The sequence below is a fragment of the Lissotriton vulgaris genome, chromosome 3_1 (genome assembly GCF_964263255.1).
Source record: "Lissotriton vulgaris chromosome 3_1, aLisVul1.2, whole genome shotgun sequence".
In the NCBI taxonomy this organism is placed as follows: domain Eukaryota; kingdom Metazoa; phylum Chordata; class Amphibia; order Caudata; family Salamandridae; genus Lissotriton; species Lissotriton vulgaris.
The window spans coordinates 2,027,017,262-2,027,044,603 of NC_141689.1; positions in this window are offsets into that span (position 1 = coordinate 2,027,017,262).

Sequence of the window (27,342 nt, forward strand, 5' to 3'; positions counted from 1 at the left end):
ACCATACAGCCACATATGCAGGCCCTGTGTTCACTTCAATTACTGGCATCCGGAAGCTTCCAGGGGGTGATGGCGACAGCAGGAGGTATCTCCAAGAGTTTCCTGTTGCGCTTCTTCCATGCATTCTTGGATTCAATGGTACAGAGGCTACATCATCACATCACATTCCCCACCAAACAACAGGCATTGCAGCAAACCAAACTGGACTTCTACCAGATTGCCCAATTTCCCCTTGTCATTGGTTGCATAGATGGCACCCATGTAGCCCTCTCACCACCCTCAAACAATGAGTAAGTTTTCAGAAACCGCAAATCATACCATTCACTAAGCATACAGGTCATCTGCAATGCAAAATATATCATAACTGATATAGTGGAAAAATACCCTGGCAGTACACACGATTCCTTCATTTTTAGACACAGTGGGATATACACACGTCTCACTGGGGGCGAATTTGGCGAGGAATACCTGCTAGGTAAATGCAGGTCAAGCACTCTTACAAACAGCCCTTAACAGTTAACTGTTAAGGGCTGAAGTGAGAGGACAATGATTAACTGTATGTCTTTTAATCTGTAGGTGACAGTGCATATGCAGTCCGTGAATACATCCTCACACCGTACCTCAATTCGACTAATTCAAAAGAGCGAAGCTACAATTGCGCACACAAGTCATCGCGCTGTGTAATTGAGCAGACATTTGGTATACTGAAGAGCAGGTTCAGCTGCCTGCTTAAAAGTGGAGGAGCACTAAAATACAGCCCGAGACCTGCTGCAAAATTGTGACTACTTGTGCCAGGCTGCACAACATTGCGATTAGAAAAGGCATACCAGTGGAACTCACAGATACAGAATCAGATGAGGATGAGGTACCAGGTCCACATTGCAGACCAGCAGGTGGTGTAGGGGCAGCTGCGGGCCGACAGAGACGTGATGAGATAACACACAACTATTTCTAGGTGAGTAATGATGACACAATGCAAATAATAATTTGAGAATGACTGTGTTTTAAGGTACCTTAGCCTCAGATAAATAGCAGTCACAGCCTACAAACACAATTTATGTGTGGCACATTCTGTTGCACATTTCATGTCCGTAGTGCATGGGTAATGGGTTAACAAATATCCATATGCCATAGGTTACTTCACCCATTATCATTCTGATGTGCTGACTGTTCATTTCTTCCGTGCACGTCCTGCTGTTGCACGCTCAGGGTGCTGACTGCTCTCCCTTGAGGGACCTAATGGTGTTCCCTGCCTCACACTACGCCGTCTGGGTTCTGCAATTGGTGAGGCGAAGCTGCTTTGTCTGGGGAGCTCCTTACAAGTACCGAAGTGGCATTTGACAAGCGGTTGACCACCTTGCTATATATGTCCAGACGGGTGAACAGACGTTATTTTCCCCTCTGTCTGGATGCCTAGTCTCTTTTCATTGTGGCACAGAGTTCTTTTAATGATCCTGTCATTTCCCTGATACTGTCTGCACAGGCCTTATGTCCCTCATCAATTTTCATACTGAGCTCTCTGATGCCCTCCTTCATGTCTGTAAGGTTATGGTTAACTGACACCAGCTGCCTCTGTATTGATTGATTTCATAGTTCTGGCTTGCAGGCACTGGACTTTCTCCAGGCTGGAAAATACAGCAGGATCCTCTACAGCATCTGTGCTGGTCAGTGCCCTTGGCCTGCCTCTCCTACAAATCTCGTTCCTGCACTGCATAGGGGGCTGATCATTGACCTGATCTGCACGTTGTTCCTGCTCTGGCTGTGCCTCATCCTCTATGGATTCCGGTTCTCCCGCCAACTCCGGGAGTGGAGGCACAATGTGACGCTGTCTCCGTGAGACAGGTGTTGGCAGTGTTGACTGCTCTGTGTCCTCTCCCCCTGCCTGGTCCTGTGTATGTGCTGCCTCCTCGGATTTGGTGTTGTCACCTTGTGTTTCAGGTTCAACTGTAAATAAAAAAGGACTTTTTATTGAGTGTTCTGCTTCCTATTGTTCACTGAATAAAGTTTTCTGCATTTAGGTTACCTAAGTATTGTCTTGCATATTTGCCTTTACTAATTTGCGTATATATTGGTGAGTTTCATTGCTCAACTGTATTATGTCTGCGATTACATCTCCCATGATACATTGCTGGATGGGCTGAAAAATGTGAATGGAGTTGCATTGATACTTCGTAATAGTGGCATTCATGAGTGTGTAATAAAGTTGGTAATGTGTCAGGGTTGATTTAGGATGCATCTTACCTTGTCTGGTGTTGGATGTGTCGGAGCTATCAATGTCTGCCACCCCACTGATGCTTTCAGGCTGTAGGGTGGGCTCCACCAACTCCTCAAGGGGTGTGGGTTCTGTCTCTATGGATGTACCCCCGCCAGTCTACTTTGCCTCCGCAAGCCTGGTTGCAACCTTGTCCTTCGACCTGGAGCGCATGTCATACCAGCGCTGGTGTTGGTCAACAATGGAGCACTGGGTTACACCTTCGCCTGTATGTCCAGCCATATTTTCATTTTTTGGGATTCAGGGACATGAAGGAATTTTTCCCAAACAGCCATTCATGGCTATGGGCCATCTCTTCAATGAGTACCTCCTGCTCCTTCTCACTGAATTTGTGCTTACTTTTCCTCCCAGCTTCCTCCTTATCCTTCTCATGTGGATCCATTTGGTGTTGTTGGTGTTGTAGTCCACAGTGGTTTGCTTCTCCCAGCAGCCGACACAGCCTCAGGCAATCAGGAACAGCATGGGCAGTCACACTTCCTGAGTGTGATGTCATCAAGCTGCACCTGAATAGCAGATTTGCGAATTTTGCAAATTCTTAATAGCAAATGCGCAAATAAGGAATCGCTATTATGAGTTCGCTATTAAATTCTATGAATTTTAAGGAATCGCTAAATGATTGCGATTTTTTTATTAGCATCACGTTTTGCGATTCTCAATTAGAGATTCGCTAAAAATCACTAATTGAGAATCACAACTCTCTTTTTTGATACATATGACCCTAAGAGACTAATTATAATTTTATCGTGCTGTGATTAATAATTCAAGAAAATTCACACATATAGCAGTTTTTGGCCACTATAGGTGTGGCAGGGTATACTCAGACATGAGTCCCTTTCTCACTGCACCATCAGGATTCAAGCAAGCCGGGCCGAAGACGGCTGAAATGCCAGAAACCGGTCCCCGGTAGCTTGTCTCCTTTCTGGTGAAGAATTGGCTTGGTAGTTTAGTCTGCCCTGTTCCCATGATGCACTGGGCCAGGGACAGACTGATTTGCATATAGCCGGGTTCTGAGCTGGGATGGTGCAGTGAGATAAATAACGGTAATGGATCAAGCCCTGATCTTTGGACTGGGTAAGAGTGGTATGCTTAATTCAGACACTCTGTTCATCGCCACCCCCCTTTTCTGAATCGTTTTTGGCCACTATAGGTGTGGCAGGGTATACTCAGACATGAGTCCCTTTCTCACTGCACCACCAGGATTCAAGCAAGCCGGGCCGAAGACGGCTGAAATGCCAGAAACCGGTCCCCGGTAGCTTGTCTCCTTTCTGGTGAAGAATTGGCTTGGTAGTTTAGTCTGCCCTGTTCCCATGATGCACTGGGCCAGGGACAGACTGATTTGCATATAGCCGGGTTCTGAGCTGGGATGGTGCAGTGAGATAAATAACGGTGATGTATCAAGCCCTGATCTTTGGACTGGGTAAGAGTGGTCTGCTTAATTCAGACACTCTGTTCATCACCACCCCCCTTTTCTGAATCGTTGTCATGGTTGACATCACTATATATACAGAACTCATGATGCCACATAATATGTGAAACAGGTGCAGGACATATAGAGTGTATGATCAAAGAGACATATATACACATAAATAGCATAACCTAGTGACATGGATTCAATAATTCTGGAATGCACAGGGATATTTATATCAAATGTTTGCCCAATCGAGGTATTAAAATTTTGGCACATATATGGCACAGTCTTGCTCTCTCCTTTGCTGGTATACAATTTACTGCCTAGTGCTAATGCAGGCACCCTTGTTGCATGCTGCAAGGATGCCTGTGGCGAAATCTGGATTGTTTGTGTGCAGGAAGGAAAAACTTCCTGCACAAAACAATCCTCTGAGGCAGCAGAACAGTACACTCAGAAAGAGGAATCAACAAGGAGAAATAAAGATATTTTTTCTTTCTACACCTCCACTGGGATGGCGTAGCATTTTAATGCATTCCTAAATTGACCAGTATTGGTAAATCTAGTAATGCGCCATAATCAATGTGTGGGTGAGTGGAAACACCCACGATCCAACCATGGGACTCCTTCCCAGGGCAGGGCAATGCAAGGCAGTGGCTTGCTCTGTCTTGGATTACTACAGATTTACCAACCAATGGAGGAACACGCATGGTGGCCTTGTGTTCCTTGGTAAATCTGACTTTAGTATTTTGCAGCCCTATTGACACGATGCATGATGCAAGGACAACACAATACTATGAAAAATCTGGCCCAAAGAGTATGCATGGATTTACATTATTTAAGTATACTTTGTGGCAGTGATCTTGATGTGCAAGATTGAACTGCTTAAGCTTGCTTTGGTTGAAGAGGGTAATGTACCATTTTCATTTTTTATGAGTTGTTGACGATAGTGGCGTATGCACACTTCATCCCTCTACATAGTGTTTGGTAGTTCCAATTAACCTCCACAATCTCACTCAATCACCGTCCAGTCTTTTGTACACAAAAGGACAGTGGAAAATTCACATCTAAAATTAGCTATTTCTGTTTTGGGAGATGACTGTATTTCACCGTATGTTAAGGTACACAGACATATTGTTGGTACAGTCTGGACGGTTCATCTAGTCCAAAGTTGTCTGTTTGATTAGTGACAGAGTTTTCCAGTGCCTTCGTTGCTTTTGCAATAGGATATTTCACCTGTGCTTACAAATGTTTCTTCCACGAACTTTACAAGCACTATTTAAACAATTTTCCTATCATGCTACTTTTATAAAGCTCCTTAAAGGACTTTTTCTCAAATATGAAGTTAGATTAGTTTTACACCCTTATCTCAAGTAAACAGGGTTGGTGCAATATTATGCAAGTAAATCCAGGACAATTGCACTAACTCGTCTTAATTATTTGTCAGAGCTACAAATACTTTCACCATACAGGCTCTTTCAAGGTAGACAGTAACATATTTGCAAAATGCAAGACTTACTCGGAATTTTTGGCACCATATCGCCTTCATGTGCGAAGCATTGCACTCATTAAGCATTCAAAGTTAATAACATAATGCTGTTTTCTTTTTAGATGTAATATTTATTAGAGCTAATTCTCCTAATTTACAATTATATCTTATCATTTATTACAAACTTAGAGTGAGATGTATAATGGTTCTGCGACACAAAAAATAATAGTTGCAAAACAAGGGTATTACATTTTCAAAAGCCAAAAATGTAATGAAGTAAAAAAGAACTAAGTACAATTGAACTAGTGATCTGTACATATCTGCGACTTGAAAGTGTGATCACTAAATGCGAGTTGAAATGTGCTAAACATTTGCAATTTGCAAAGACGAAAAAAGTTAATTTTGTTTTTGCAATTTACCATCATGTGAAAGCAGGTGGTAAAATGGAAAAAACTGTAAAAGGAAGGCCAGAAACTTTTTATGGAAAACGGATTCAGGATTTCTGAAACCCAGTAGAGGAGAAGATGGAGGAGGCAGGAGAGAATTTTCAGGGTCAGGTTCAGAGGAGATGGTTAAGAAGTACACACTGAGAAGTAGGGTTATTTTAGGTCACATAGATGATTGGGCACTGTGCCTTTTTGGGGAAACTCACTTAAATTGGACTATAGCAACACAGGTATACGTTCTTGCACCTCCTGGCCTTAGGCAGCTCTCAGGTCATTTGAACAACAGCAGGAGATTTCACACTGTGCATTGTCCAGGCTATTTTGCAACGTCCTGAATGCAATGTTGGCAAAAATGAACATTCACATAGGGGCATATTCTCCAGGACTTATCAATGAGTTATCAGCACTATAGCGCAGCAAAAGTGGCAAAAGAATTATCGCCCCATTCTCAAGCTGGTGCAAACTGACGATATCGCCAGTTTTTCAGCGATAGCTTCCGCAAAAAACATTGCCACGGATGAGAGCGACAACTAATGCTAATGATATACAGAGTAGACGTTCCCGTGCAAAAACACACAAAAATACCACTAGGCTATATTCTCAACAACCAGCCAGATCTGCGATGCGATCCAAAAACAGGCGTTAAGGAGCGTTAACAGGTGGGATTTAACACCTGACTTTTACTGGTGTTAAGCAGGACAACGACCTGCAGTATGAAAGGGAGACCAGCCCAGAGCCACATCTGAAGACTAAAATATGGCATGGAGCTAATGATCATGCATGCATGGAGATTCAAGAGGGCCATAACACCCACCACCACCACCCCCCCCACGAAGACCAACCCCAAACTACTCCTGAGGCAGCGTTGAACAAGACACCGGACCTTCCGAAAACACACCAGCCTCAGAGAAAAAATGCCTGAGGATGTCATTGCCCACTACAGGCTCAAAAGGACAACCATCCTCGACATCCTGACTCACATTGCCCACAGGCTGACGGTACCAACACAGCAGGCAACCAACATCCCTCCGCAGACAAAGCTGCTAGCTGTGCTGCATCTGTTGGCCTCTAGTACCTTCCAACCAACAACTGCCAGAGTCGGAGGAGTCTCACAGCCAGCCCAATCAAACTTCCTCACACATGTCTTGGATGCATGTCCACAAAAGCAACGGCTGGCCCCTGTATCCACATCACACACTAATCCTAATTCGTAGTGTTGCTGCGCAACCAACCCCAACCCCAGCCGTTGCCTGGAGCTTCTGTTCTCCAGATCCAAGATTGTGGGATCTGAAGTGGGTGTGCACCATGTCATGAAGTCCAGTAGTCAACAGTATTAGAAATACAGTACTTTATTAGAAAAACATGAATTAACAACACAAAAACATCAGCCAACGAGTCCCATTCCCAACGGGGAACTTCATCAGGGCAACTTGTGGATCTATATTAACTGCGTATCATCCTTGACATCCCCAATACAATTCCATATTCCGAAAGTCCGTATTCAGAAACATGTAGGATGAATGGTGACAATGATCAAGAGTCCGTATGGTCACAAACATAATCTGGTACAGTGCATTGCACAGTTGCACTTAGATAAACCGTAATGCTTACAGGTATGATCAATCCTTCTCAAAAAGGCTGTAACAGAAGTTTGTGTGGTCGTAACCTTTGCAGGAAGTAAAGGAAGGTTACGACCACACAAACATCTGTTATGGTTTCATTAGACAGGATTTATCATACCTGTAAGCATCATGGTTTGCATCAGCTTGCTATACCTGCACCTTCACTACTCCCACACTGTGAAGGAACAGCTGGGGACCAAGCAAGGGAACTATGCCATAGCAGGCTTCCCTCACATGTTGGGGCCAATTGACTGCACACATGTACTACTTGTGCCCCCTGCCGACACTGCACACAATCACAGCAACAGAAATCACACGCATTCCAACAACGTGCAGGCAAAACTGGACTACCGGTGCCTGTTCACCAATGTTGTTGCAAACTTCCCAGGCAGTGTGCATGATTCCTACATCTTCCGCAAGCACTCCTGCCCTGGTCCCCAGACTGGTCCACCGCCCAGCGATGACTGCCCAACCCTGCACACCCAGGCCTCAATGCTCACCTGCCGTCACCGGCGTGTCACCAAGAGGGCCCACCACGTGCCGGTGCAACCTTCTCAGCCATCACTGGATTCCGCTCCACAGATCCCCAGTGCACCCTGCTGCACCGCACCGTGTAGTCATGTCTGTGCAGCCTGCTGCCTTCGGCACACACTGTGGTCCAGCTGGGCTCACAATTCAACTTGAACCTTGATTGCCAGGACGGCGTATCTAGGCTTACAGCACACCCGCTCAGCTCTGGTGCCACTAACTCAGTGCACCGCAAGTCATCGCCACGTGGCGGGAGGCCAGTGTCGGCCAAAGTGCCTCGGCTGCCACCAACTCTATGCACCTCAAGTCATGGGCACTTTATGATTGAATATCGTGGTGCGGATGCCATCCTGTCACCTTCGGCAGTGGGGAATGTGATGTGGTATACTTCCACACTTGAATGATCATAGACATGACACATCTGTGTGAATATGTATGTTTAATGCACATTCAGTAGAGTGTATAAGGCCATGCTGTAGGAGAGTAGGGTCTGCAATCCTATGATCACCCAGATTTTTGCTTTTTGCTTCACTGGTTTACGACTTTCCCTGGCTGTGGGCCTGCTAATCAGACCCACAGCCTAGCTGTTCTCTCTCTAAATTGACACACATGTACCTTAGGTGCATTTACCAATTGGTACTGGGCCACCTTATCAGTCCCTGTACAGTATACCGTAGGTATCCAGGGCATAGGTGTACCCAGGGCCTACCAGGGGCTGCAGCATGTATTATGCCACCCCTGGCTGGCCATCTAAATCTGACACAACTGGCTGCACGACAGCTGGGGCAAGGTGGTGTAATCACCCTTTGCTTTAGATATAGTATACCTATATCTAACCCTAAAATGGACACATGTATTCCTATCAGTCACTCCTATGGCAGGCCTTATCAATCCTGAAGGCATAGTGCTTGGAATTATGTGAGATGGTGCCCTGGCATGAGCGGGGCCTTTTGCAGCTTGCGGAACCAAGTCCTAATAGCTGTTCCATGATAACGCGTACCATATACTCTTAAGTGCATTATAATCCTCGCGGTTATTTGCCAACTTTGGTATCGCTTTAGCAAAACATGTCGAGTAAGGTGTCATACGAATTGGAATACTAACCCCTCGCCAATTCTGGCGACGGGGTTAGCATTCCACCCTTCTAGAGGGATACGACATGTATGTAACTGTGAACCCCGGTTAAAGCTTAACTCAGCCTCAGCTCCACAAAATGGATGCTGCCACCACAGACACAAGTCTGACCTCCTGCTGCTGGGAGTCCTTCCAGCGAGGAGAGCTTGGACAAAGGGTTACCTGTCAGGGGCGGTGCTAGCACCATCCCAGACAGGGTTTTGTGTATCCCAGGTAGGCAGGGCTGAGAGGAAGGTGACTGCAAGTGGCACCCCGGTGCTCACTGTGCATATGCCGGCTTGAACCAGTTCCAGGGGCACACCAGCCCCTGAGCTGGGGAAAGTCCGGACAGGGGAGAGGGGTGTAACCACCCCCCTTCCTGGTCCCACCCATGGGCAGGACCTAGTCGCGTGCCAGCCCCTTTCTTTAGAATAAAGGTAGGAGCGGGGACCCTTCCAGATTAGATCATCTTTGAATCCTGAAACTACTTTCTACGAAAGGAACTCTCGACTTCTTCTCAAGATTTCTCCCTTGTGACTAAGGAGTAGTCACCCTGCAGCAGCAGGCACCAACTAAGTATCTTGCGGTTTGCTGCCCGTCCTTCCTCCGGAACCAGACTGACCAGCACGACGAGACCGGGACTCCCTGCCATCTCTGACCTCAACCTGCCTCTACAGCACAGCTGAGAACCGTGGGTGCGACGCTACCAGAGGAACCGGCTATCATCAGAACCAGCACGACACTGACCCAGCACGACCGCGGTAAGAGAAGCCCCAACCCCAAGCAGCACGAGCACCGAAGTCCAGCCCCCCAGCATCCACCAGATCTGCGTGGGGCCCTTTTGCTTCTGTGTTGCTCGCCACGTTGTCCGGTCACTTGCCCGTTGGCTAATGACCCTCCAGACGACGTCCTAAGTTTGTTTCGCCGCTGGTCTAGCTCCTCTAGACTGGCCCTTGTCTCCTCTTGAAGGGGAACTTCCCCGGACCCTCCTGGTCCACTCCAGACGCCATTTTGTGTCGCCGCGTGGGCTTGCTGTAGCCAAGGCTTGTTGCCTCCTTCAACGGATCCAGCACCGCCAGCAGCAGACATCCGACGTGGGACAGCTCGCAGACCTCCAGCCTGGTCGACATCAGCGCCCTGGTCCGTGCAGCAGCAGAATCCGGTGTCACCTCTTCACCTGGCTGAGTGACCCCGTCCGGTGCCATCCTGGTGCCCCCCTAATCACTGGCTAGTGATTCAGAACTCGGTCCCCTCTTCTTACAGGTATCCTTCTTCACTGATCCATCCTTGGAGCAGCCCGGAACAATCTTCACTGGTCGCCTGCCAGCAACTTCCACTTCAGGCTCCTGGTTCGTCAACGAGGATTCCCGACGACACTTGAACCCTATGCAGCCGCAGCCCCTGGGCTAGGTAAACCGAGTACCATGGTGCTCCAGTGTAGAACCACTCTCTAAGTGTCTAGATCCACTTTCGTTTTTGACCTACCTAGTCGGGTTCGCCCGAGAACACTAACTTTGCATTTACTAGCCTCCATAGACTTTGTCCCGCATTGCGCGTGAGAGTTTCCACTCTGCACACGACGTCCCTAGGCCTCCTGCTTCCAATCCAAGGGTTCAGCATTGTAGGCCCAGCGGTTCTAAAGCCTCTGAGAGTAGTTACTTACCTGCTAGTAATTCGCATTCCACTTTTGTAGTATATGGTTTTTCGTGCCCCTCGGGCATTTGTGTAAATTGTGCGACTTTCAGAATTTTTCAAGAGTTTTGTATTGTGCACAACACAACAACCCTGTCCTCATAAAGAGTCCAGGGTTGTTGTGTTCTAAATAAATATCCTTTTATTTTCATAACAACTTGTGTGGTGTCCTTTCACTTGGTGTTCAAGGGGTATATGTGATGGTATAACAGCTGGCTTAACACGCCCTCTAGAGTTTAGCCTAAAGACTGCTCTTGTCCATGCTACTAGGATAGCTGGTCTATAAGGTTGACTTACAACCAATCATCAATAAGGGTTGTTTGGACTGATACAGAGTGCTCACTAGAATAGTGAACATTATATATCAGGCCAACTTCTCACACATGCAAACCCCACTTTACGTTGTTGCCCCATGGAGGGCCAGCCAGAGTCCTTTAGGTAATGACAAGTTCATCGGAAGAGGAAGAGTTCAGTCAGCAGTCTGATTGCTGTGTCATTGGTAATCAAACAGAATATGGCAGTCCATGTCAAGGTCCAAGGTGAGTGTCGCAGAGTGTATTGGGGGACAGTGGAAGGTAATGTTCGAGTTCGAGAAAACTTTATTTCGATCACATGATCATAAAAGATATACATAATATCACAGAATAATTCAATTATAATTTAAAAACGCATTAAATAACAATAGTGATCAAAGTTAATTGAGGTATGCCGAGAATCAAATCTATACTAAATCGCCAAGTCTCTTAATGTAGCGGTTTCGGGTATACCACATTGAAGTTAAAAATTTGGATAGTGCAAATACGGTAGTTGGGGCCAAATCTGACTTTAAAACTCTATAAGCTGGTAAAAAGGTTCTCAATCCCATGTTTTTGAGTAAAGGAACGAGCCAGTATTTCCTGCTCCTCTCATAGGCTCGGCAGAAAAAGATCACATGAACATCATTCTCCTTTGTGTGGGCACATGCGGGGCAATTTTCTGTAGGGGAGCAGGAAGACCATGTTGCTGTGAAAGATGCCAAGGGGAGGGTCCCATATCTCCATTGGAGGAACAGTTTCCTAGTTATTACCGGAGTCATAGCATCTAGGACACTTTCCAATTGATAGGAGTCTTTAAATTTTATGAACTGGCTGGTCAGAGATCCATCACGGGTGCCGTCAACAGTTTGTGAGAGCATTTGGTCGTAGTAGGCTCTCGATAGCACCTTTCTAGGGGTTCTATTACTTGTGTTGACTGGATCTAACCATAGTTCAGGGAGTCCAATTGCCTCAGAGGTTCTCTTAATGTAGTTTAGCCAAGGTGTTCTTGTGGCATTCGGCAACATTAGGAATTCCTGTAGCTCAGCTCTGTAAGTGGAGAGATCTGGGCTGCTTCATAGGCGTCTCCAAAATGCTAGCGGTTTAAGCCCCAGCTCCTCCGTTATCGGCCGGAGGCCCATATCCAGCCTTAGAGGGAGAATTGGAGTGCTCAACGGAAGAGCGGTAATCTGCCTCAGGAACTTATTCTCAGTTGTCAATAGTTTTGGTGATGGAATGTGACCCCACAATAGGTGACACCCCCCCGGGCCTGTGCCTTATAAATTTGAATAACGTGAGTCAGTGGCCGGTAGGGTGATTTATTCGCTACTCTCATAATACCACCCGCCAACTGTACCAGTTTGATATTTGCTTTTAACTGGTGGGCCGACCATGTTAGGTTTTCGTTAAGGGTAATCCCTAGGTATTCAATTGTGTGTACCCATCCAATTGGACTGTGCCTAGCATGGGGGGTGGGCGGTTGAGGGGTTTGGGGTTGAGAATCATGTATTTAGTTTTCTGAGGGTTTTTCGAGTCCCCTTTCTGTGCAGAACTCCAGAAAGCCGTTCAAGACTCGTTGTATGCCCATCGGGGATTTAGACAGCAGCAGGGTGTCATCTGCAAACATAATTGCAGGCACCCTGCTGCCAGTCAGCTTTCGGGCATCAGTGTTAGGAATCCTGTCCAGATGAGTGATTACCCCGTTCACAAAGAGGCAGAACAGGGTCGGTGCAAGCACGCAACCCTGTCTTACCCCTCTGTGAACGGGGAACCTTCCGGTTAATTTACCACCTCTACCGCACCTAACGCGCGCGTAGTTGTTATGGTGTAGTCTCATCAGGATTGCCAAAATATCTCCCGGGACATTCATCTCCTCCATAACCTGCCATAATTTTGCTCTTGGCACCAAATCAAAGGCGGCACGCAAGTCCACAAAAACTGTGTACAAGGTGCCGCCCTCGACTAATGCTGTCTTCCAGGTCCAAGGTGAGTGTCGCAGAGTGTATTGGGGGACAGTGGAAGGTAATGATGCAGAGGGCAGGACCAAGCAGAAACAGATTATATGGTGGAGATGAATGCTACTGCTTCCTTCTTTCCAGTAAAGCAGATTCATCTGCATCTTCGTCCTCTGCTGTTTCACGTGCCTCACATGTGGATGGTGGTGTTCTGTCTCCAGCACTGTGTGGCAGTGATACATCAAAGGCCGGAGGTGGAATGTCTGCCGCACTGTGTGGCACTGACACTTCAGGGGGGAAAATGTAGATGGAGTGGTAGCAGCAGCATTCAACCATGCCTGGTCTTGTGGCACCAATGCCATGATGAGGGTCTGCAGGGCATGGAAGAACCCAGCTACCTCTTGCTGGTGTGCAGCCGTGGCAGCCACTCTATCCACCTGCATCTGCTCCTTGTTCCCCATGATCCTCCGTATGTGTCCCAACTCCCGGGTGACATCGCTTGAGCCACTCTGACTAGATAGTTGGTCTTGTCTCAGAGTGAAGACTCCAGCGATGTCAGCCATGGATCGTTGGAGAGCATGGGTGTCCGTTAGGGACTGTGAGTGGTCCCTGATGGGCATCTAGTTTGTTTGCCATGAGGTTGAACCCCACCCGCACCTGTTCAGCCATCTTCTCCTGGCACCCCAACACACATCGGTGGAAGGCCATATGGTATTCGTATGGGTCCTGGGAGACAGCTGTGGGGGGTTGTGCTTCATGCTGTGTGGTATATGCAGGGGGTGGGGTCTCTTCAATGCAGCTGGGCTGCCCTGCTCCTGGAGGTGGGGTGCCGAGGCCATCCATGAGCTGTTGGAGGGCATAGGGGTTAAAGGTGGCGAGGTCCTCTTCATCATCAGTGAAGAGTTGTTGGGTCTGCTCTACAGGAGGTGTTTATTCTCTCTCTGCAATGTGAAAGGGAGATGCAGTTTAACAATGTGTTCAGATGTATGTTGACGTATTGTACAAGTTTACATACAGAATGAATGATAGTGTACATTGTTATTTTTTTGGGAGTAGCTGCCTATTTGATGCAGAACAGTGGACATTTCGACAACATCACAGATGTGTGTTGATACTTGTACATTATCAACTCACATGTCCCTGCTATGCCAAATCTGATTGTCCAGTTTCTACACACAAGTGGCACCAGTTGTGTCCTCTGTTCTGTTGTGAACGTGTTGCGGTTTGTACCTACCACATTGTTGTAAATGTTGATGTGCTTTGCATGTTTTGTGTGTGTGCTGCATTTTGGGAGAGTCGCCCCTGCAGCTCTGATTTTGCTGCCCCTTATCCCTTTCATGCGGTGTGCCTTTGACTTCTGTGCTTATGCAGTGCTGTGATTTTGCAGACTTGGGTACATTGGGCTCTTGGTGGGAGTTGGGAGTTTGGGACATGGTTTGTCCGCAGATGTGTTGTTGACATCAGGGGTTGTTTGTGCATGTGGATGTGTCAGAGTGTGTCCTACTCCTTTACAGATGTGGTCCACACTCATCCACCTCAGTGTCGCATCTTACAACATTTCATGATATATTGACGGCAGCAATGCTGTTCATCATGCAGTGTCACTTGCATTGTCAGTGTTGCTCACAGACACGCCGCTTTGCTGGGTTTAGCACATGTGCATGGGTTGGTTGTGAGATTGGTGGTGTGTGGAAAGGGCCCCATCTGGGCACATAGTTGATGGGGCCTACTTGCTGTTGTGCTAGGTGTGCTGTAGTATCCCAAGGGGCTCAGGGACATGCTCCAGAGTCATTGTGGGTGTGCACTGTGCTATACTTAATTGTGCATGTATGCCATTGTGCCTATCTCCCCACATACCCCCAGTCCCTAGTCGTTACTCACCCTGTTGCTGTTGTGTCAGGTCAAGTTTAGCAGTGTCCGCTTGCCCAACTCCAGCCACTTTCTCCACACTGATGATTGTTGACACCATTTCCTCCATCTCATCCAGCTCCTCCTGTGGAGCTGTACTCCCACCTCCAGTCTGCATTGCTGCCTTCTGGTTGTTGCCAAGTTTCTGCTTGGTTTTGCGCTTCACATCATTCCAGCTCCTCTTGACCTCTTCCATTGTCCTCCTGAGCACTCCGACTGCATTCACCTTGACCACAATGGACTGCCATATTCAAATTTGTTGTTGCCAATGACACAGTGAAGGTGACGAACAGTAGTTTATGGTGTTCTATCACCTCCGTTATCAGGATCCTGTTTTCCTGTGGACTGAACCGTGTCTTCTTCTTCTTCTTGTCCTTGCCCTTCCCTGACCCCAAGGTCCCAGGCTGGTTCTCCGTGGGGCTTGTGGGGTTCTTGTTGTTCTCTGTACTTGCTCCGGCTACCTACATTGTGCATAGCAGTTGTTTTGGTTTTGTTAGTGTTTTTTTTATCTACTTTTATAGTGATATTTCCCACCTGACATGTGGATTATTGTTTATTGTACGATTACTTAAAATCATGAAAATTCAAAAACAAACAAAAGATACGTTTCATCTTCCATGCCACAAAAAATTAAAATTGTTTAACAAAATACAGTAATGTTAAATGTGTATGTATAAGTAATTATTATTATTATTATTTTTAAAGCAAGAAGCAGCTAAAATGTGTTTAAAAACATAATGACCTTGTTGTTGAGTGTAAACCCACCCCAAATTTCAGTAAAACATACAAAGGCTCCACCAGTAAGAGTCTTGGAGTTTAATAGGGGAGGTGGGGTTCCAGACCGGTCATGAATTTGAAGATTGTGGCGATAGTTCCTGCAATCCTACGGAGTTAAGTTTTTATGCAATTTGGAAAACAAATTTTGCAAACTTAACATTAAGCATTGTGTTGGTGGGGTTCATTGCTGATATAATGACTTGCCGGCATGATCGAACGCCCTGCTTGATCCATTCACCTCGTAACAACCGCCTTCTATCCTTGAGAAATGCTGGGCAAACACACACCACATGCTTAATTGATTCTGAGTAATGACTGCAGCCACTACAATTAGTGTCCTCATTTGAACAACGCCATGCAGGCACGTGTTTTAAAAAGGGCCATTATCCCATCCTCAGGGCCATGAATATTTGCTTCCAAACAACTGCATATGTGCTCGAAAGATATGGGGCTTCTGATCTGGGTTTGAGGCGAGCTCAGTGATTACAGACCCGGCATGTTTTCGTTTAGACAAATGTGCCCTGTCCTGATGAAAAGACCAGAGGCAAACACTTCTTTTAATGGACAATTTAAGTGCCTGCTGGGGCAGATTAGTTCCCCAATAGTCCACGTCATCAAGCAGTTTCAAAGAGTGGTAAAGGAAATATTGATGTTTTCGACTGGGTTGACCTGCTGATATTTCTTGCCACAACTTGGTCTCCAGGCTTCCTTCCCTTGAATTACGCAGTATGTGGCACAACTTGATGAATGCACCTGCACCAACGCCCTAATGGTTCAGAAGGCCGAACTCGAGCCTGATCTGAGCCGGAGATGCCGATTTCGGAAGTTGCCAGGCTCATTTATAGATTCTGGTTGTTGCTTTATTCAGCATTGACGAGTTGCTCCCAATATTATTTCTTGGCCGTAGGTTAACCAGTTTGTAACATTTGCCTTCATGACTGTAAAGTGGGGGGATAAGCTTGGGCCAAGTAGCTGTGCTGAAACTTTCACCATTGCTGCTTTGAGGGACAGTGCTTTTGCTTTGACTGTTTCTTTCTGTTTTACAAAAGAGCCCTTGGAATCCATGTGAATGCCCAGATATTTATATGATGTCACAGTTTCAATTTTTTTGCCGTCAAAGAACCACCCACCGGTTTGCTGCTTCCGATTCCCGAAGGTGATAGCTTTCGTTTTTGAAAGATTTTATTCCAGAGCGGTACTTGATGTAAAAGAAAGCAGCTGGTCAAGAAGTCTCTGTAAACCGACCCTCGTGTGGTTGAGTAAAACAAGATCGTCGGCATACACCAAATTACTAATTCTGGATCCACCAAGTGAAGAGGGTGAGAGTTGACCTTATCCAATAGGTGGGATCAGTCAGAGATAAACAGATTAAACAAAAGAGGGGCCAACACACACCCTTGTTTGACTCCACAGAAAGTCAATATTTTTCTTGAGACGTGTGACCCGTCACCCAATTTGATGCATATCCAGGTGCTTGAATGAAGTTCGATTATTAATTTTAACAGGTCACTCTGGATTCTCCATTTTTGTAATTTGTGCCATAACAGGTCCCTAGGCACCCGGTCGAAGGCCTCTTTAAAGTCAACAAAGCAGCAGTGCAATGGCATTTTTAAGGATGCTGCTTTCTCCATAAGTATGGATAGGGCCAGTAGGTTGCTAGTAGTGCCCGATTTGGCCACAAAGTCAGTCTGAATAAATGGGAGCCGCTGAGTGTTTAGTTCCCAGGACGACAGATCTTCCAACAAGAGGCTGGCGAAGTATTTGTAGTCTACGTCTAGGAGTGCTATCATCCTGTAGTTTTAAAGATCAGCTCTTCTGCCTTCTTTAAAAATTGGATGAATAATTGCTCCTTTCCATGATTCTGGTATATCGTAAGTGTGTCGGCAATGCAAAAATAGTGGGGCCAGATGTTCGGACCAAAGCGTGGGATCAGCTTTAAACAGCGCCTGCGGTAGCCCATTAGGGCCCGGGGGCCCTGTCCGAACGGGCGTTGCTAATACGACGAGTAATATTTTGTCTCATGCCTTCATAAGAGAACCAGAAGTTTGGAAGTAAAGGGTCTTGCTGGAACTTCGTTTCCACTGCTTTAATAAGTGAGGTAGAAACATAGGGTTTATTGTTTATGGTTAATGAGCCATTTCTTGTTGTTTTCCATGGTGAGGTGATGTTCAATTGATCCCTTTCTTTATTTTGATCTTGGAAGTGCTCTGTTAGGAAAAGGCCCCATTCAGCTTCACTTATGTTGGTGCTGCATTGGCCAGTTACACCCAGTGTCCTCCTATTCACCAGTGTCCAAAAGGGTTTAGGATTGGAGTTTTTACTGGCGTGGACTAGTTTCAACCAGAACTGGTCGGCAGCTGTATGTTTGTCTCTGTTAATTGTTATTCTCAATGCTTTCTGAGCTTGCTTGTAAACAGCAAATGCGTGAACATCACCCGGACGTTTCCTGGAGAGACGTAATGCAGCATTGCGTTTGGTCTCTAATGTTTTTGTCTCTGCTGTAATGGAGGATTGTACAAGGTATGAAGGTTTTCGTCCTGAAGGCGGAAATTGGCCCAGCAATTGTTGGACGAGGAGCTCCCATATTTTAATTGGATCAATCTCTCTTGTGCTCCATTCTCCTAGGAGAGATCTACATTTGTCCATTATTGCGGGGAGTAGATGATCCGCCCATTTCAATCTTTTAAGGTTCTCTGTGCATAAGCCAGTTGTAGTGTGAGCTTTTGCCGAATGATTAGCAACGTTGAGGGATAAGACAATTATTTGGGGGCGATGGTCACTGACACCCGGAGCTGCAATATAAAAGTTCTCGATTAAGGGGAGTATTTCGAAGTTTCCAAGCGTGTAATCAAGAAATGAGAAGGAGAGGCCGTTAGTTCGAGTCCAGGCTGGTGGAGAATCCATAGAAAATCTCCCATTCAATATAGTGAAACCCAGGCTGTTAAGTTGTAAAACAGCATATTCACCCAACTTGCTTGGCCTGATGCCGGATGGTTTGAGAAGGGGCACTAGGTATGATGGTGCGGCAGGGAGTATTTTGTTATATTCATCTTGGGTGCTTAAGTGTAAATTGGTATTAAAATCTCCAGAAATTAACCCCTTCCATGCTGGTGACGAACCCCAGCCGTCACGCCCTGCGGCGCTCGTGTGCTGATGACGGCTGGGGTTCGTCACGGCCCCGCCCTGTTCTTTTGTTTACCGCACAGCGGCGGAAACGGCCCAGCATGGAAGGGGTTAAGCATGGGACTGCACCTTGGTCTTTTATCAGGTTGGACAAGATGTCAATCAGTTGGTCGAATTTGGTCTTTTTCTTGCTAGAGTAAGGTGCAACATAAATGTTAAGCAAAAAAAGTTGTCTGGCTGAGTTTGGACTGCTAATTCTGATGCCAGTAGCCCAGTCTTCATTAAATTCCAACGCTTTGATGTTCAAGGATAACTTACAGGCGACGTAGATCAAAAGGCCACCTCATGGCCGGCCATGCTTGTGCACTACTATTGATGGTAACCTAAATTCAAGATAACCTTTGAGAGGGGAACTTGATACAGACCAGGTTTCCTGGAGAAGTATGGTGGTATTTTTTTTCGGGGATTCCAGACTATCAGGGGATTGAAGTTTCGCATCAAGGCCATTAATGTTCCAGGAGCATTTCAACAAGCAGGAACGGATAATATTTCAATCTTTATGGCCTCGGAACAGGGCCCCTGGCAGCCAGTCCCAGTCGGGCTTTATAATGGATTGGCTCTCTGTGGCAGACTCGCCAGACTCTGTTAGAGAGCTGCCTTCGAGCTGATCTTAATATCGAAAATGGTGGATTTACTGATTGGATTGCAGGAACCGAGGCACTAGTCAAAATTGAGGGTTACCGAAGGTCGGAAGGTGCTACTAGATTTATACCCAAGCTGTTAAATTGCTCTGTCTGTGCGAGTACCAGGTCCTTTATTGCTTCGGTTGCCAAGGTTATCAAGGTAGTTTCAATTGATCGGTTACTGTTGCTAGGTTTAAATCCAATAGATATTATGTCGCTAGGTACCCGTTTGCTTAATTCTGGAATTGATTTAAAAAGTCTGAGAATGTTCCCGCGATTCAGAATGCCATGCGGGCTTGGGAAATATACTCTGGGACTAACAACAGTTTGGTCTGGTTCCCTTCTTTGCACATTTGGCCCTCTATTGGAACGATGTTGAGGGCTGGAGATTTTGCGGTATTGTCTGGTCCCCAATGGTTTCCAAAATATTTTTGCGGGGAGCCTGTCTTTTTACCGGAAAGGTTTGGGGACAGTTTATTGAAGATGGTTTTACTACTAAGGGATATAAGAATTGCTTTATTAAGAGTGATGTTACACTTGGCTGCAGGTCCCTGGGTCGTAGTTGGAATTTTTCGACGCCTTTCCTCTGAGTCGTGTGTGGGATTACCTGCAACATATGCTAGACACTCTGGGTTCTTCCCTGGTCTTGTCTTGCCTGCTGTCGGCAGGATAGATGTACTAGCACAGGGGGTAGCCATTAAGATGTTGTTTGTGGGTGACGGGCTAGCCTGATCTGTTTCAGGCATCTTGTTGGGTGGAGGAAGGCCTCCTTTTGGTGATGTTTGGAGAGTAGGGTTGAGAACTTCAATTAGGTCAGACCAAGCATTTAGTGCTGGTTGTGGATTTGTTGATGTTTTTTGTACAAAGTTGATTGTTGGGAAGAGGACTGGCGGGTAGTGGAACTAGTTGTGCTGGGTGAGCCCGGTGGTGAGATAGAAGTGTTTTTTTTCTAATAGTGGTTTATTGTGTTTCGAGTTTCAGTTACTTGTCTGTTGCAGTTTTTCCTGAGTCTTTTTTTCTCTCGCTTGCTCATCTTGTGGATGTGAGCCACAGTCACTTCTTTATCGGCAATCGAGCCGGAGCTCTTGGGAGTCATGTTGCTGATTGAGCATGTGCTCTTAAAAGTATTGGCTTGATTTGGTTTTAAGGAGGTTGAGTTAGTTGTTAAGGATTGACCGGTTGTATGGTTTGTCTTCTCCATGTTTTGAAGTTCAAGAGGGGGGGTTGGTAGTGCCAGGGGTTGTTAGTTTGACAATTCTCGAATTTTCTAATAAGGTTTTATTATTATCGGGGCCTTGATACCGGTTGTTTATTTTCTGAACAACGAGGTCGGATACCACAGGAGAACAAAAATCCTGGGGTGGAATACAGGTCTGCCATGATAGCGGGAGTTTCTGCCTTCAGTTAGAACTGATGCGAGGAACTCAGGTAACGAGGAGATGCTGTCGATTATTGGTGAACAGCAACATACCGCCTGCACCAGGTGAGCTTTAGATTGTGCCTTTGTAATCAGGGTGTTAAGGCCCTCTGGCTTTTGGTTAATCCCGTCTGTGAACACGGCCAAGTGTTTAAGTGGTCAACCTGCAGGTCCAATTTATCAGAATGGTAAGTTAAAGCTGAAACTGTTTATTGGAGTGTTTGCAGGAGTTGAGGCCACCGAATATTCTGATTGTACGAGTGGCAGCTCTCCGTGTCGGGAGGCCTGTTGTGATCGTCATTGAAAAAAGACGAGTCAAATGAATTTTTAATGATCGGGCTGCCTGTTGAGGGGCCCATGTGGTTGCACTGGTCAGATGGCTCTGATATGAATTTTGTGGGTGATAAGAGGTCCTCGCATAAGGTAGGCCCTATTTGTAGTTCCCTTTGGGCAGTTAATACTGGTTTACTCCCAGCATGCTCGTCCGTAGCCATAATCGTAGTCTGTGCATTTGTTGTTAACTGTGGTGGTGGGCTTGTATTATTACAAAGCTGGTCGTCCTCCCTTAAAGGGGAACTTTGAGGCATGACTAGAGTTGGCTTTTTATTGGCTGGTAGCTGATCGTGTTGAGAAACACGTTGAATCTCTGTAGAGGTGATAGTGAACAGCTCTCTGTAACATTTGGAGTTGAGTATTTGTCCTTCATTGAAATTCTTGATTAAGATGTGATTTGAGGCGGACTGAGGCCTGACCTGTGGGGGCCATCATGAATCATAGCCTTTACTTGATTTAACTTCCGATGTGAAGACACAGGGGCGAATGTAGATTCCAGCGTAGTGCTGTACGGAGTATTTGCGGTAAGGCCTGGCTTTTTAATGGCTGCGGCGTTTCTAAAGAAATCCCTCAATGTCACCCATTTGGGGGAAGTGGCCACACAGACTGTCATAACTTGTTTTGTATCTGAGGATTTGGAGCTGACAAAGGGTGCTGGCCCCAACGGTGTAGGGGGAGAAGAAGTGCCGGGGGGATCAAAAGGTTAGTTGATGGTGACTGAGCATGTCCGTGAGTCACTTTGAGCTGGGGTAGGTCCAGAGAAAGTGCTTCCGCCGTGTCTGAGTTATCACTTGGGGACTCTTGCCTTATGGCTTTGGGTAGGGGTTTGGTTAGCAATTTCCTGGTTTTCCCTGTCCTCATTGCAAGGTTGTAGTGAGGTAGTGAGGAAGTAACTAGCAGTGCCCCTGTAATGCTTCAGTGCCTCAGTGCCTCAGTGCCCTAGCACCTCAGTGGTACCTCTGTGGTGCTTCAAGAGCACACACTAATTAGGAACCACCCCTGCCTGGAGCAGTTACAACAACTGGGGCAGGCTGTGATGTTGGGCACGCACACGCACTTACTCATGGGGAACTTAAGGCTTTAGTCGTTTTGTGTTGCAGCGGATGCTGTCAATGATGAGATCAATCTTCCTGGCAGAATGTGCAGTTTCCTCAACAAAAGAAATTAAGTCCACTTGGCTTGAACCATCCTTGCTGTAAGCTGGCTGCTCCGTGTGCTGTACCCTTCCTGTGTGCTGCTCGTGTCTGCTATCAGGCCGGCGATGCGCGTGGGGCCTGCGGCTCCATGGCAGTGCCGCGGATCACCGATGCTGACTGAGCCCTGTGGTACAGCCGCCTTTGTCTGTCCGATATCCTTGGGTGGAGGGAGGGCCACTGCTACTGCAATAGTGAGAGCTACCTTTGCTCAGGCGCGCTCAAGGGCTAGAGGGCCCGAGTCTTTGCCACTGCAATGAGGGAAGTCGCTGATGGGCCAATACCTCGGCTGGTATGCAGCACACTGATCCATCTTGCGTCCGTGCCCACAGCTCCAGCACGCTGTTCAGCTGCTCATCTGTGTTACTGCTTGCTGCTGTCAGGAATTATCTTAGCAGCACAATGTTAGGTGAGGCCGACCGGAACAGTGGAGGGCCAAGACTCAGCACACTCAACACACTCACCCCACTTAGCTGCCTGCTGCCCACTGTCTGCAATCCCGGGCTAGATGCCAACTCACCGCAGAGAGAAGGAAAGGTTAAAGGAGAGGCAGCCAATGTCAGGGGGGAGGAGGCCGCGCGGGGGGCCGCAGTTCGAGGGAGCTGCAGTTCGGTGCCTTTCCCGCTTGCTCTATTTTCTCTCCTGGTTGTTCTGCTCAGCTCACTTGGCTCCACTTGGCTGCCTGCTACGGCAGAAAGAAGGCATCGGTGTTTGCGGGTGTCAGCGGAGGAGCCGGGGTTTTGGCGTTTTCCCTCATCCTCCCTGCTTGCTCCTGCTACCGCTACCGCTTGCTTTGCTCACTCACTCGTCAATCGGCAGTCTCGGCCTGGCGAAGAGTATTGCAGATTTATTTATCACGGTTGGGCCCATCGCAACTTTTTTCACGTTAAGGTTTAGATTTTTATAGCCATCCTCGTGACTTTATCGCAGAAATTTGACGCACTCTTGGGAAACTATTGCATGTTACCACCATGTTGTGAATAGGACGTTAACACAGAGTTATTTTCTTGCGATAGACGGCGATATAAAACATTGCGTTAACCGATTTTGGCTATGATTATCGGACGTTCTTGAGAATATCCCCCATTGTTTTTCCCAACACCCCAGAAGAAATGTAGCAGAAAATGCAGGAGTATTACAGAATAGCACATTGCCCCCTAGTTGTAAGTTGTGTGGATGGGGCAGGCATTGATTTAGCGACTACGTGCCACTGAATACCTGTTCTATAGAATTAAAAAATCAACAGTCACTCAACATACAAAATGTCTGAAATGCTGCATGCTTAAAAACTGACCTCGTTGCATAGTACCATTAAGGATGCATGACCCCTACATGTCACAACACTGTGGACTATATACATGTCTTGGAGGATGAAACGTATGGGATGTCTTTTTATTAGATAGCATTCATCAACAAAAGAGTGACTTTTTGTACAAAAAAGCAAATACAGTAACAACATTTGCAACCAAACAGGAAGGGGTTGTGTGTTTGTGATGGAAAAAAAACTCTGTTTTTAAAAGAACCCTCACTCACCAACCTAGTTGGTGACATGTTTCATCATCGGGTTCCCACCAGGGAGACAGAATGTCTCCCCAGTGTGCTACAACGCCTGAATTACAGCGGAGCGGGTTTTTTCGGACTGTGTGATAGTGCAAAAAGGTGGGTGTAGGTATTAAATGATGGCAGGCTGCTCCCAGAACTAATTTTAATAAAAGGACAGCAATCAATCGTTAAAATCAAGTGAAGCAGAAACGTGTTGGTTTTAAAGTGAACCAGCTGTATCCTAGGTTAAATGTGAAAAAACGGTCGACATGTTTCTGCTTAAGACTGCTAATCTAGCAAAGCTTTCATCAGGACCAAAGGAACCCCCGGGCGGTATACGCACGCTAAGGCGTACCCTGACCTGGTGAGTGTGCGTATGTGCGGTAAAACTCAGGGTTTTACCCAAATGGGCGCTCCTGGAATTTCAAAGGGCCCTAATCTGTAAGAGAAAAGTAAACAGCAAACAAACATCAAGGCATTCATGAGTAAATACTACTTTCTCTTATGATTACGCCAAGGTGTATATCCATCTGTAACCCCGTATTTAGGGATCACATGTTTCACATTTTGCCCCCACCAGTACTCATATATACGATAACACTAGTGATAAAACCCCTGTTGCCAGGTCATACCAGAGGTTAAATTGTACAATGACTTAAATGTGTAAAAATGCTTGAGCGTACTCACGCATTACACGAGTAGAATCACACCGTGCACCACACATGGAGTACAAACTCAGTAAGTGCTAGCCCCTCTTAAATTAAAAGCATAAATTGACTTTCACGCCACACACATCTCTAGCAAAGGGGTGTGTGCACCGTAGCATGGAAGAGTATCGGTAAGTGTTAGGCGTCTTACGTGAAGACTGAAATGGCTTCACGTCATGGGTTCCACGACAGGGTTTTTTTCGCCATGTAAATTCTTCAAGTAAAGGAAGACAGAAAATGCAGCTTCGGTAAGTTTACTGCGCTAATGACAAAATGAAGTTTAAAGTACCTCCAGACATTCAATACGTACATGCACACTTTTCAGGGGGAATCCCTCACGAGACCTACTGTGCAGTCGTCCGCGGCCCGAATGTTGCCGTGAAGGCGTTGCACGGAAACAGAATTGCAGATCTGTGATCACGTGGGATTCGCGTTGTGGAGTGTGCGGCGTGACGTGTGGTTAAATCTTAAAGAGCCAGAGCCCATTCCTAAAGTGAAAACTTTATTGAGGCATTTATCTTGACATTAAAGTTCCATGCGCTATGAAACCTACATGCTGTGGCTCTACAGAAATACCACTAAGGCGCATAAGTGCGCAATCGTATTTTTTAGAGCGTAATTACAGATATAAGAATCGCAAGCGCTCCGAAATGGAAAAGACAAAAGGGGGCAGGGGGGGGGGGTTATGCTCGTATAAATGTGTCATCAGAGTGGTGCAAGGGTGTATAAGTATGATTAAAGTCGCATTACCATGCCCCATGGAATGTTATCATTCAGCCCAGATTGATGAGTGGACAAACGATACATCCACCGTTGTTCCTTCTCAAAGAGTGCATGTTGTGACCCTGTATTCAGCTGAAGTTGCTCAATGATGGTCCACCTGATGTCATTGGGGTTATGATTGAGCTGCAATAAATGTTCAGTCAGTTTTTTGGTGTTTTTACGGCATCTTATATTACTGTGATGTTCGCAAATGATCTGTTTTATTTTCATTGTGGTCATGCCCACATACCTAAGTCCGCAGGGGCAGTTGATCAAGTAAATGCCGTTGCTCGAGTTACAATTTGTGTGCCTGCATTGTTTTCCAGGTTCCAAACTCAGGCATTTCATGGCGGTGGTCAAATGACACACACTGCAACCCCCACAGGGGAAATGACCAATAACGGAGAGGAGTCCCCAAGCATTAACCAGTCTGTTCTTACTCTCTCATGTGGTTTCTGGGGCGTGTATGAACTAAAAAATCTTTTAGACTTCTTGCCCGTTTGCAGGAGAACAATGGTTTCTCCCATTAGATAGGTCACAAATAAATCTTCATGGGAATACAATAGACATCCACAAATGTATGTCAGTGTCATCTGTGTTGTGAACCGTTCCAGGTGACATTGTAAATGCCATACATTTTGGGTTCCCCACATTGTGCTCCAGTTCTGTTACACCTAGTGAAAGAAGGTACAACCTTGCATCTACATTGTCATTCACTGAGTGCACATTTAGGCTTCTAAAAGTCAGATTCAGGCATGTACATAACACTGGAGGTGCCCTTCACTATGCCTTTTTTTGTGTGTGCTTAATCGTTGACTGTTATGCTATGTCATACAACATTGAAACCAGAGGAAGAACTGCCTATAGTCATAATTTTGATGATGAGTATTATCATCTCCTCCCACAGCCATGGTCTGATTGGAGCAAGGGCTGTTGAAGAAATGGCATGTGTCAGAATCACTTTCAGAGAGCCATGGGGGGGCAGTGGCTGCTAGGCCCAACAGTGGTGGTTGAGGCTTTTTACTTCTGATGTCCTGGGGCCTGACCTACAATGAATTCTGCTCAACTGGGCCTAGTACCCCATCTGCACTTGACTCTCAGGGGTAGCTGTCATCAAGCAGTCAAAGCTTTCTCAGGTGGGGATGCATATACAGGTGAGGGAACATGACTCATAACCAGTGGCGGCTCCTCGAAGGAGTGTTGTGGGGTGGTGGGGCTGGGAGGGGCAGGATAGGGGGTAGTAAACTCCGGAGTTGGTCCAAATGGAGTTGAGTAAAAAATAAATAAAACTAATTACATTGCGCCAGCTGCAACGTCAAATCAGCGATGCAGCACGCAATGTCATTCGTTTTATTTATTTATTTCTTTACTCAATTCTGTTTGGCCCACTTCTGGAGTTTACTACCCCCCACCCTGGCCCTCCCCCGCCCTGCAGCACTCACTTGAGGAGCCGCCACTGCTCATAACTCAAAATGCGAATTGTACAACCAATAATTCAATGTCCAGCCATATTATTTCTAACTTTACACATGCAAAGAGATGCAAAATTCAAATGCAACAACACAATCCCCCTTAAGGTCAGGTCTCTTGGAGTTGTAAGGCGGATACCTTGTCATGTAGTTCCTATAAATCTATATAGGATCTGTGCTTTTAGACAACATAAACCGTGAGAGTGGTGTCCAGACTGATTCAAACACCCCTACAGGATATGTTCGCCTGTGTATCAGCTTGCTCACATTGCCACTGCGAACCCCTCTTTCCAAGGAGCAAATCATTTTGGGTAACTATCGAACATGACAACCCTGACCCCTCAGAGATCTTGGAAACAGTACAGTACTTTTCGCTCAGTCACTCGTGCTCTCTTTGTCTCAGAGAGATGCACAGAATAAATGCTGGGGATGTTTTCAATAAGCATGTATTAAACACGAGTCATTCTAGTGTAAAATACGTACGCTGCAACAACCACAAGACAGAAACACGTTTACGGTTATAAGCACTAACAGAGTAAATAGAGGGTAGAATTCTACCATAGTGCTAAAACAATGAATATATACAGGCAAATAAATATATGACCGTAATAAT